The sequence below is a fragment of the Rhinolophus ferrumequinum genome, chromosome 9 (genome assembly GCF_004115265.2).
Source record: "Rhinolophus ferrumequinum isolate MPI-CBG mRhiFer1 chromosome 9, mRhiFer1_v1.p, whole genome shotgun sequence".
Lineage (NCBI taxonomy): Eukaryota > Metazoa > Chordata > Mammalia > Chiroptera > Rhinolophidae > Rhinolophus > Rhinolophus ferrumequinum.
In genome coordinates this window covers 57365144-57378832 of record NC_046292.1, presented here as the reverse complement: position 1 = coordinate 57378832, position 13689 = coordinate 57365144, and positions in this window count along the sequence as shown.

Genomic DNA, 13689 nt, shown 5'->3' with positions numbered 1-13689 from the left:
AATCCCTGATAATTGGCGCTAGGTGTCTTTCCACTCATTTGCCTCTGGTCAATGGTTTTGCAGAATCACAATCATCAGGACAGAAAAAGGTTGTTATGATCTTGTTGATGCCTATATAAAAAACTGTTGGCCATTACTACACTTCCATTATTTAAAACAAAACAAAATCTCTTGTTTATTTTTTGAATTATAAACTCCAAACGGATGCCCAGAGGTCGTCATTCCTCTCATCTTCAGAAAATACAGCACAAGACCATGGCATATTCCTTTCAAGGAAATTTTGATTCGTGTTTCACTTGTTTTCCACAACAATCTCATTTGTAATTTTCAGAAATGCGCAGGTATTCTTTGTGAAGACTATTTTATGATAATGAAATGTTGAAAGTCCCAATGTTGGAACTACCTTTGTGGAAGGAGAAGTTTTTGTATGATATACCTCTGTAACCATGAGTACCCACTTTCAAAAGGTGTTTCCTAACATGGCCCTGTGGCTTCATGGAGACAGTCATACGAATATCTTTGGGCTTGATAGTTACCATTTAATAGGAATGGAAAGAGAAAGTGTTCTTATGCTTATCCAGAAGTCAACGTCATTACACTATCTTTAAATTTATCATAAATACCTTTAAACTCATCTCTCTTATGGCTACACCAATGACCTTTTAGCAGGTGACTTCTACATTGGTTTATCTCCAACATTGGTCTCTCTCCTGTGCTCTAATTCTGCCATGAAAATGGGTTGCTAGATATTCATTCTTTCATTTAGCTAACATTTATCGATCACATACTATATGCCAAGCACTGTGATAGTTTCTTAGGAAAAAAAGATACAGCCAGTGTGGCCAAATGCTCATGGTCTCCATAGAGGAAAAGGGTGCTAAACGAAAGATGGCAGTATAAAGAAGGGACATCACAGGCTGTGGGGTCATAACTCCCAGCCTTGTTCCTTACCCAGCCATCGATGCCTGCGAGTTCTTAACCAGTATTAGCCTCGATTTTCTCTTTTATAGGAATAGGAATATTATTCTCTAACTTGTTCAGATATTATGAGGGTTAATTGAGCTGGTAAGTGCATAGTCGAAAACCTAATTCTCCGCCTTCAAATTTCAGTTTATTGCTTGTTGAATTTCTTGTTCTATTGTTTAAGACTCTGATTCTAATTATCCATTGTTCCCTCTTCCGCATTGGAAGTCCAGATGAAACTGATTTGCTTCCTGTTCCTTGGATACATTTGCCTGATGCCTCCTAACTTTTGATCAGGCTCTTCTTTCTGCCTGGAATACCTCCCCAATTTGGCGTGTCTAAATTCTTCCTGCTTCAACGCTCTTGACATGATCTTCTTCATAAAGCTTTCTTCGGTTTCTGCAGCATGAAGGAAGTAACTGCTTCCTATAAAATCCTGTAGCATTTTGTTCAAACTTTGTAATAAATTCCTGTTTTTATCAGACAAGGTACATCAAGCAGTAGAATGAAAATGATAATATTTTTGCATTGAGATATTGTAACTTCAGCAATAATTTGTTTTTGAGCTCGAGAAAGATATGGGGGCACAATTTTACCTCTGAAAAGAAACTAATGGAGTGCGGAACAGGAATGTTCAACTTTCCCCATGTCCAACCCTAGTTTACTCACTATTCCTACTTCCCCACTTTTATTTTCTTCTCACTGTCTTCAGAAAGCTGCTTCTGTGTTTTAAAGTGAATTAAAAATAGTGGTAATGGACCAGATATAAAAACTGGCTGATATAAGTCCTTATAAACAACTTTGGCGTGGATTTTTTAAATTAGTTCAGGTATACAAAACAATGTGATAGTTATACATATACACCCCTCACAAAGTGATAACCGCCCCCGCCCCCGAAGTGGATATTTTTAAACTTTAGTTCTTACCCGGGTTCTTGGTAAATATGAGTTGACTTATTTTTCCTTGAACCATCTCAAAACTCTTGAATGCTTGAAAAGATGTGAATCTCTAGAGCTTCAAGCTGTTTTAATTATTAAAGAAAAAATGACCAATAAATATGTTAACATTTTGTAAGAAATATTTTCCATAGCAGCAATTTAGTACCTATTGTAAATTTTGAGAATACATAATGAATTAAATTATTCATTGCCAAAGTAACCTCACTTTCTGTGTTTGTAAAAATATCAGTAAAGTTCATAGATCTCTGTTAAATGCCGAGGCTCTCTGACAAATAAATATGATTTGATGGTGAACTGTCACCACTTTCATGACAGTCATCAACAACCAGGCACAGACCAGACAGCACTGGGACAAAACTAGTGGGCAGCCCTGTATAGTTTTACATGTCCACTGATAATTCCAATTGTACCTTCCTTCGCAAGAGTGGCCATTAGCTCCCCTTTTTCATTAATATGAATATGTATGAATTATGATGTCCAATATGAATGTAAATATGAATACAGACAAAGGGTTTTAATGAACTCTGTGAGCAACTCTTTCTTATTAATCCTAATTCACAGATATACTTTCAGCTCCATGCAATGAAGCAAGGAACTTTTTTTGTTTGCTTCCTTATACTGTTTCTGCCTTGGTCATTGCTAGAAACTTGAAAATGCTATTTCTTTAGCCTCTCTTTATATTAAATTTCAAAATCTTGCTCATTTTATCTGTCTCTGTCAGCCAAGCTGCAGACTGCATAGCATAAATACTCCCTCTTCTTTTTTTTTTCTTGAGACTGCCACAGACTTTAAGTTTTTTACTTTCCAAATTCTTCAGACTTTTTTATTTTTGTTAAAAGCAAAAGATTTGTGTATTGAATATCTCTGCTACATATTTCCCACGTTCTCTAAGATTTAACATACTGTTTTTCTTGTTTACCCGATCTCTCTATTTAACAAGAAGTCTGAGTTATTTTATTCTATGCAAAGGCCAATATTATTCCACTGACCCATGGGTAACAGTCTACTGATGGCCACTGCCCACTGCTGAATGTCTATATGAGGAATTTCATGTTGGAATACTTGCTCCATGATAATGTCAGAGACTGGTGATATAATTGTATAAACCTGCTTTCTATTTCAACTATATTCATATCCAACAGCTTCATCTTCACCTTCACCTCAGATGTACTGTTTAGTTGCCAGCCTTGGCACCCTCCTGGAAGAGAGAAGGTAGATCTAATAGATGGGTATGACTGGTGCCACTGGGGAGGGTATTTTCTTCTTCTTAAGTGGCACTTACCACTTTCTCACTAGTGGTTAGGAGAACAGACTCTGGTAATAATTTGTTGAGTGGTTAATATGAGCTAAGAGCACTTCCTTCTTCGTGTGCTCTGACTTCCCATGATGGGAAGTTTGAATGTGAGCACAGGGAGAAGGAATCTCATTTCTTTCCTGTGGTACCCTTCTCATTGGAAAAAAAGAATTTGACTTGACAATTACATAACCTCTCTACTATTGCAGCACCACATGGCAACATCAGAAGGATCCTAAGGAGACTGGGAAATCAATTCTAGGTGTGATTATGAACAAAGTATAGAAAAGATTCCACCAATGTCTTTATGGAACTAGGCAAGCTAGTGCCTTAAATGATTCTGGAAACAGTAAGTTCACAGCTGACTTATAATCATTTCCCTTCATGTGATTTGAACTGTGAGTCATCTGTTCCTTTGAAATTGTGGACACACTGGTGTATTTTTAACTTACTATGAGCCACTCTTCTAGAAGAAAACAGAGCAGAAATGCAGTATGCAATTGCCGAGGGGGAAATGGTGTGCAAGGTCTTGAGTGGAGAGCTAAGTCCTGGATCTCTCAGGAGCAGATGAAGGACTCCAGGGCTGAAGTTCCCCAGCGCTGCTTTCCCAATCAAGGAGAAGAAACAAAACTTCCCAGAGTGAGTCATTCCTTGGAGCTCCTGTATCCCTTTGTTTCTGTACTCGCCTCTTTTCTGGACCTTGTTTTATTCACCTTTGCAGGTTCCAAACCAAACACTGATGTTTAAATCATAGTATAATCTACGTACATATTTGTTGAAGCCATCCATCCATGCATTCATTTCTTTATTTAACAATATATATTAAGGACCTATCATGTGTGAGAGCCTGTGCTAGGCATTGGGGATGCAGCAGAGAACAAAACAGACAGCTCCTACCCTGACAGAGCTTAATTTAGTATGTTAAGGGTGGGGGAAGTCAGACTATACATGAAAAATGACATAAATAATTCCAGTTTCAATATTTATAAGTGCACTAAAGGACTAGGGAGTCCTGACCAAACTCTGCTAATTAGCTAGCAATATAACACTTGTGAAATTACATAATCTCCCTAAGTTTCAGTTTTCTCATTCATAAAATAGGAGATGTGTATGAATTAATGTCTAAAGTCCCTTTTAGGCCTGAACTTTATGATTCTCTGCTTGCTTAATGGTAACATATGTTTTGTGTAAAGAGCAACTGATTAAAATTATTCATTGAATAATAACACCAGTAACAATTATCAGAAGGAGTTCATTTTATAAATTTTCAAACTCGATGTGACTATAATGGGAATTCCACCAAACAGAGAAAATTAAAGTAGGGAACCCACTAAACAAAAAAACAGAACAAAACAAGACAAAAACACAGTTACATTAAGAATTAGAGTAAAATGAATGCAATGTCTTGAATCTTACATACCTTGGCATCATTTTGGATAAGTAATAGGCAATGTGAAGTATTAACTGAGGTCTTTTCTAGCTCTAGAAGATTTCAAATAGTGCAGGGGTAACAAAAGAGATAACACCCTTTTGAGAATAAAATTGCTAAATTCTCCAATGCTGAGTTTTAAAAGGGCATAGTTCTTGGCAAGAGACTTCTTGTTTGTTCCCACATGAAGGGGGAAAACTGAATTGATGACCTTTCAGTGAATCACATAAAAGGAACTGGAAGACTGGGAAGAGTAGAGTGTTTTAGGGGTATCTCCTGCTTTCCCAATGGAGGAAGGAAGAGAAGGACTCAAATGATTCTCTTAACTAGAAGCTAAGGAAAGGTAGCTCAAGAAATTCTCTCCTGAAGTTTGTGGTGATAGAACAGACTGACTTCTCAAAAGCCTGGTGGCTGTCTGCTGACTCATGGTTTGTTGAGCTGCCCCAGGGCTATCAAAGTGAGGGAAAGAACACTTGGGAAAGATGATGTGACTGTCGTAAACCCGGTGGCCTGGGAGCAGGAACTTTTTCTGCAAGTTCACTGCTCTCAAGTGATACAGTACATACCTGTGAGCAGATGGCCCTCACCCGTGCCACAAGGTATCCATGAGATGGGGTTGGGGAAGAGACTGTTGGGGACTGTTGCTGCATGAGGCAAAGAGCACATACATTCCAGGGATGTAGCATGATGCTAAATCGGGATTTTCCAACTGAGCAGACCCAGTCTCACAAGGTACCACCAGTGACCGAGGGGAGTTTTAGGGATCTGAGTACTTCATCATTGGGGTCTGCTGGGTCCCCCACTCACTCACTCCAGACTGAGAGAATAGATTGGAAGCCAGATCAATAGTGATAACCACAGAAAGGGGACAACAACTCTGCCACCACCAAAGTGGATGTGTTCATAAAAGGGAACAGTGGCTACATCCAAGAAAGATGAAATCAATCAAGTATCCCTGAGCAGTCAAGGAAGGAAATAGTTGTCTCTTTCTCTTGCCTGAGATGAGGCTTAGTCAGTCAGGGAGAAGGACTGGCCCCTGACCAAGCCATAGGTTTCAGATCATGAATTATACCAGCAGCAGACTTCAGATTCCAGAGGCCTAAAGTCAAACAGCAGCTGAACAAAGGACAGCATTCAAGGACCAGAGGAAGCAGATACCTGATGGCTGAGGACTTCAACACTTCCCTGGCACCTTCTCACCTAGGCCACACTGTACCCTCATCATATGAAGAGAATCAGGGGAAAGCTGTCTGAACGAGACGCTATGTGTTTATGAGAGATTGAATGCTACCTAAGTGGGTTGTTAAATGACTTTGTGATACTAAGCTTTAAAATATATTGGGTCACGTCATTCTTTGTTCCTACTTACCAGTGGATGAGGGGCTCAAGGGAAATCTAGACTAGCTGTAACTAAAATAAAGAATTTACGTTTACTTTGTACACCTGAGTTTTCAAGTCTGGATTCCTAATCATCCTATATGCTATTACTGAGTTAAACAAATAATTAGATCACAAAAAGTCTGAAAAATTAGGTTCTCTTTTAAAAGTAATGCACTGTAGAATTAATGTTATACAAAAAAAACAAAAAACAAAACACACAAAACCATCTATGACTGAAACTATTTTGATATGAAATAGAGCAGCTTCATTTCCCAGCTCTGCCACTATGTAGGCGTGTGGCCTTAGGTGCATTGCTTAATAATATCTCTGCCTCACTTTTTCCATCTTTAGAGAATGTAAGATAATAGTTATCTTGTTGGATTATTATAAGGTTTAGGAGTAACACATGTAGAGTTCAAGTACAGTCTCAGGCACAAAAATGGTGCTAAGCACAGACAGTTATCATTAGTATGATTACTACATGTTGTGACCCTCTTACTTTTTCTATAACAGGGAAAGTCAGAATTACTGGCCCCTGCTTACTATTTGCTTTAGATGAATAAAGCTTAATAAACCTCTTAGCCACAGTCAATTCTCTTACTGCATATTGTAGACACCCTATGCTTACCAAAACACACAATGGGGGTTACATTTTGTTTGTTGTCGACATTACTTTGTAGAGTTCTTTAAAATTCATATATATTTTCTCAATTAATCATAAGAAAATACATGAGAATAAAATGTGAAAATTAACTTTAGAAATCAATGGAAGTCTCGAGACACATTTTTTAGATAACAGAAATGGAGAGTTAACAAATTTTTATATGATCCACGAGTGTAGCCAATTAAGTTATTTTTGGTCCCCAGTTCTTGCCTTTCCAAACTAGTAGGAACCGTTTTGTCCTGAAACATCAGAAAATTACTTCAATTCCCTTTAAAGAGCTAAATAGGCACCTGTCTAGATGGAAAAGGTATGGAGAAAACCTATTTATGAAAATAATCATAGATAACAAAAAGGTATTCTTAAAATAGAATAATTTACTAGTTCTATAAATACATGAGTAGCAAAAGGTACCAAGATTTTCCATCTCTGATAATGTGTTTTTCTTATTTATCCATACAAAGCATTTCTCCAAACCAAAAAGATGTTTACTAACATGAGTTAGAAAAAAATCAATAACAATGTCTCTCAAGTATCCTAATTCAGAATGACATAAAGTATAAAAACATGACTACAACCACTGAGATGAAAATAGAAAAGTTGTAATGCATTCAGATATTTCCTAAATCTAGATATATTTTATTGTTTAAATCAAGCATTTGTGCTTTTTACTGAATTTCTTAGTTCTCATCACTATGTGCAATCAGGTATGCTCACAATTTCAATATTGCCCCAATGTTTCTGCTGTTTGTTATTGCAATCCCCCTGTACTCCTTTTTAGCATGTTGCAACTACAAAAGTCACGCTACTTCTGGATTTTCTGAAATCCTTGCAAATTCAGATATTCTGTGTCTTTGGTCTCTCACCCCCATTCATCTACGAGCACAAAATACCTCCTGCTTATAGGTTCTGTCTCACCTTGTCTTTGTGCCATACTTGGGAAGATTTATATTATCAACATGTTAATCATACAGAAGTCTAATATTAAAATTAACATGAACTCAGAGGCAGCAGAGCAATACATCCCAGTTTTCCTCCTACCTCATTCATTACTACTTTTTGTTACTTTGTTTGGTTCTTCTTCATCTTCCCAACTGTTAATTGTACAAGGTACTAGAACTCAGCGCTTGGATTTTTTTCTGTCTCTATGGACCCAATCCCTTTATGATCTCAGCCAATCTCGTGGCTTTACATGCCATCAATAGGCTTAGTCTTCCCAAATTTATATGCCCAGCCTAGACCTTTCCTCAGACTACAGAAATTCTTGTATACAATTGCTTACTTGGTGATTCCACTGTAAAGTCTAATTGGCACCTCAAATTCCATATTCCAAAATCAACTTCCCGGTCATCCCCCTGTCCTGCTGGTCCTGTGGAAGTCTTCTTTACCTCAGTAATGGCCACTAAATCTGTCCAGTTGCTCAGGCCAGAGGACTTGTGTCATTCTTGACTCTTCTTTTCTTTCATCTCACATCCTGTTGGCAGTGGTTTCAAAACACTCCTAGAATCCAATCACTCACTTCTCTCTACCTTCGCCACTTCCACCAGCATGGTCCAAGTATCATCATTTCTCAGCTGCATTATCGTAATATCCTCCTGACAGGTCTCTCTCTGTTTCCATGCCCTGCTTCCCCTCTATTTTCAACATAGCAGCTAAAGTGATCTTGCTAAAAATTAAGTCCGATCATGTCATCCTTTGCCCATAATCCTCCAATGGCTTCCCTTCACAGTCAGAGAAAAAGTCAAAATTTTACAGTGGCCAAAAATGCCTTATGCAATCTGCCTTTACACACACACACACACACACACACACACACACACACATACCTCACCTCCAAACCAACCCTTCACTCTGACTTTATGACCTCCTACTGTTCACATTCTCCTTTACTGTCTGATGGTCTTCTTTCAAATAGAAAGTAAATTCTGTGAATGCAGGGTCTTTTTTACCCCTGCACTCCCAGAACCCCATAGTAAGCATTCAATATTTATGAAATGAATAGCTGGATGCATATGAACTTTACATGTATTAATTAATTGAAATCTCATAACAACCCTATGAGACAGAGCCTATCATTATCCTTATTTTACAGATAAGGAAATTGAAGCACAAAGTGAATGAGTATCTGGCCCAAGGTGACACAGCTAGGATCCAGTGGAGGAGAGTTTCCAAACCGGGCATCCTAGATCCAGAGTCTGAGATTTTAACAACTTTGCTATGTTGCCTCTCAGAAAAATTTGCCTCAAGGTTCAATAACTTTAAATAACCAGACATCTGGATAATGGTTTTGCTTTGTCCTTTGCCTCTCTGGTTTATTAAATTAGAAGATCTCAGTGAAACTAGCATGTTCCCAAAACCTTGGTATCAGTTTCAACTCAAACTTGTAAGTGGATAAAGTGAAGAGTAACTGTTTCTCCCTCCTTTGGCATATAAAATTAGGATTGGAGTTTTTTGTGTGACATAGGGCACCAAGATGTCGATGGTCTATTTATAATGTTAAAGGACTAGATCTGATTTCTGAGGTTAAAGGACAAGAATTGTGTCTGTAAGACCTTGCACTCTGATTTTCAGTTTGGGAAATATTGTCATAGAGGCCTGATGGGAACAAATTGGACTTGGTTGGGTTTGAGCATCAACTCTGAAATTTGCAAGCATCATGATGCTGTGAGAAGAAACTTGGTTTCCTCATTTGCAAAATGAGGCTTATTATACACATTTTGCCTACAGCATTGCTGTACAGTATGATTACATGTAAGTCACTATTGTCAATAGATAATACATGTGTCAAATGATTTCCCTAACTGCTAGAAAGATTAGAAATGAAATGGAAACAGGTATAAAGTATAGGTTGTCACCCCCATGCCCAAGAATAATTTGTTTCTTCTAATATCTACACAGTAACAACGAACTATCAGAAAAAAAAATTAAGAAACAATTCCATTTACAATAGCATCAAAAACAACAAAGTACTTAGGAATAAATTTAACCAAGGAGGTGAAAGATCTGTACTGAAAACTGTAAGATGCTGATGAAAGAAATCGAAGAGACACAAATAAATGAAAAGATACTATGTTTCATGGATCATAAATTAATTTTTTAAAAAATTCTCACTACCGAAAGCCATCTATAGATTCAATGCAATCTCCATCAAAATTCCAATGACATTTTTCACAGAAATAGAAAAAACATTCCTAAAATTGACATGGAGCCTCAGAAGACCCCAAATAGCCAAAGAAGAACAAAGCTGGAGGCACCACGCTTTCTAAATTCAAACTATATTCCAAAGATATAGTAATCAAAATGGTATTTTACTGGCATAAAAACATACACATAGACCATAAAACAGAATTGAGAGCCCAGAAATAAACCCATACAAATAAGGTCAACTAATATTTGACAAGGTAGCCAATAATATTCAATGAGGGAAAAGATAGTCTGTTCAATAAATGGTTCTGGGATAACTGGATATTAACATGCGAAAGAATGAAACTGCACCCCTTTCTTACACCATACAAAAATTAATTCAAAATAGATTAAAGAACTAAATGTAAAAACTGAAATAATAAAATTCCTAGAAGAGTACATTGGGAAAAATTGCCTTGACATCGGTCTTGGCAATAATATTTTGGATATGACACAAAAAGTACAAGCAACAAAAGCAAAAATCACTAAGTAGGACTACATCAAACTAAAAAGCTTCTGCATGGCAAAACCAACCAACCAATCAACCAAACAAACAAACAAACAAAACAAACAAACAAAACCAATAAAAATAAATGAAAAAACAACACACAGGATGGGAGAAAATATTTGCAAATTATATGTCTAATAAGGGATTAATACCAAAAAATATAAGGCACTCATATAACTCAATAGCAAAAAAAACAAAAACAAAACAACAAAAAAAAACACAACTTATTTAAAAAATGAGTAGAGGACCTGAATAGTCCTTTTTCCAAAGAAGACATTCTAATGGACAACACGGACATGAAATGGTGCTTCACATGACTAATCATCAGGAAACACAAATGAAAACCACAATGAGATATCATGCCACACCTGTTAGAAAGATCAAAAAGACAAGAAATAGCAAGTGTTGGCAAGGATGTAGAGAAAAGGGAACCACTGTATACTGTTGGTGGCAATGTAAATTGGTATAGCCACTATGGCAAACAGTACAGACATTCCTCAAAAAATTAAAAATGGAACGACTATATTATCCAGAAATCCCACTTCTCAGTACATATTTAAAGGAAATGAAATCACTACCTCAAAGAGGTATGTGTATCCCCAAGTTCATTGCAGCATTCTTCACAATAGACAATACATGGAAACAAATGAATAAAGAAAATGTGGTATATTATAATAGAAAAATATTCAGCCATTAAACAGAATGAAGGAGACCACACGAATGAAGCTTAAGGGCCTTATGCTAAATGAAATAAGTCTGACCGAGAAAGACAAATCCTGTATTATTTCATTTATATGTGGAATCTGAAAAAACTGAACTCATAGAAACGGAGAGTAGACTGGTGGCTGCCAGGGGCTGGAGGAGGGAGGAAATGGGTGAATGTGGTCAAAGGGTACAAACTTCCAGTTATAAGATAAATAAGTTCTGAGGATCTAGTGTACAGCATGGTGACTATAATTAACTGTATTGTATACTTGAAAGTTGTTAAGAGAGTAGATCTTAAATGTTCTCATCACAAAATAAAAAGGTAATAATGTGAAGGGATGGATGTGTTAATTAACCTTATTGTGTAATCATTTTGCAATATATACAAGTATTAAATCATCACATTTCATACCTTAAACTTACACATTATATCGCAATAAGGCTGGGAGAAAACAACAATTAAAGTCTTGACTAAATCTACTGGCAAGTTATTTATTTAATTACAAATCCTGTTTGAATTTCTTGCTTAACATACTAAACACAATCATTATTTTTAAACTAATAATATTATCTCTTAATATCTTTGCAGTTGAGTTAGACATTTCCTGAAAATGAGTATTTTTCTCCCCCGTTATGCTACTAAGTCAATGTTTTCAGATGTGATGAATGATGACATATTCTGTTTCATTTAGGAAACCTGCCTCATCCACCTTGCATACCACCCAAGCCTTTATCAGGGGCTGAACCTTAAGGGAGCTGGCAGGTAGCAACAGGCTTCAGGGTGTCCTGGCTTTTTGAGGAGCTACCCCAGGTCCGGTACGGGTGGCAGCCATCCCCTGTTCACAGTGTGGCCTCTTCGATGTGCCTCCATGTTTAACACAGGCAGCAAACAACTGCGGATTACTTTGTAGCTTCTACAGGTAGTCCCCAGCTGGTCACAGGCAGTGGGTGACCTGGACCTGCACTGGAGCCCCTCCCAAGAGGCTCCAGAGCCAACATACTTGGAGGTCGGCTTCAGACCACAGCAGAGCACTGCCCAATTTGCCACACAATTTGGCACACACAAAGGGTGGTCTCAACAGGCACCAGAGCCCACTGGGGCGAATCCCACTTAGTGAGGTAAGCCCCCCACACAGTAACCCATAAACTGTGGATGTGGCCAAACCTCACAGCCAATCAGCCGAAGGGTCAATCCCACCCACTGATGTGCCAATAGCAATCAAGGCTCAACTATAACAGGAGGGCACACAGAGTTTGGCAAAGGAGAATAGTAGTATGAAAAAAGGTTGGAGAATTAGGCAGAGACCAGTTTGTAGACCTTTAAGTCCTTGGTAAAAATTTTAATATAACCTTGAGTGTAATAAGATGCTCTGAAGGGTTTCAAAGAGAGAAGTAAATTGGTATTGAGAGAAGAGAAAAAGCTGAAGAGCAGGTGAGGATTCTTTCAGAATAGGTGACTAAAAAGATGCTCTTTCTATCACAGATGTTAAATACAGAAAGGGAAGTGAACTAGGATTGTGGGGCTTAATAGTGAGTTCAGTTTGGGACATTTAGAGTTTGAATTACTTACAGAACCTCCAAGCCACAAACATTGGTCTAGACTGAGCTTATTAATAGAACTTCAACTGGCAAAGAAGCTGAGTCTTAATTTCCCTCAAGGTCAAAGTTAAATGCATTTCACAAACTATCTTGATAGATTGACTATCAAATGGTAATAAATCTAATAGTCTCTTAATGTAAACTTTAGACAAGGAGGCTATTTAACCATTATTTTATTTTATTTTTTGTCCAGTGGCTTCAATTTATTAACTTAAGTATTTCATTTGACTGAAGTATTTGAGGGAGGAAGGGGAGGAGAGAGAGAGAGAGAAATGCTTGATCATTAAATTAAATTTGTCTAAATCAAGCAGAGTGAGCAGACCATTTCCAACACTGTTACCAGATATAAAAAGAGGGAGGAATGTTAGTTATCCCTTTAAAAAACATGAAAAATATTCATTATTTATGGTAATAAAAATCATATATGCTCTTTTTAGGAAATTAAGAAAAATTTCTTTCCCATCTCTGGCAAATTCCCATTTGTCCTTTAATTCCAAGCTGAAGTTTCTCAGGAAAACATTCCCTGACTAGTCAGGCTGCCCTAGTACACATTGATGTCACCTGTACTTTTTTTCCGAACTTATCACAATGTAATTAATTAATTTATGCAATTATCTATTTAATATCTGCCTTCTCCATGATGCCTAAATTCCGTGAGGGCAGGGATTCTGTCTATGTTATTCCCATCTGTATTCTCAGCTCCTAGCGTATTCCCTAGCACAGAGGAGACACGCTATGAATAACTGTTGAGTGATGAGTAGATAAATGAAAATGGAACATCAGCAATCTCAATACTGAGAGCTAAAAACTGATAACATGAAAAAAAACACTTGCAGTGATCTAAATGTCCATCAATACGGTACTGGCTTGATCCGTGATGGTACAGTGCGGAGTGGAATGAGGGAAAGTTGACTATGTTAAGTGTGTGCGATGTGCACTTTTCAAAAAGTGAATACTATATGTCAGTATAAACTTTTTTTCTGGGTGGATCGATACATGATAAACCAA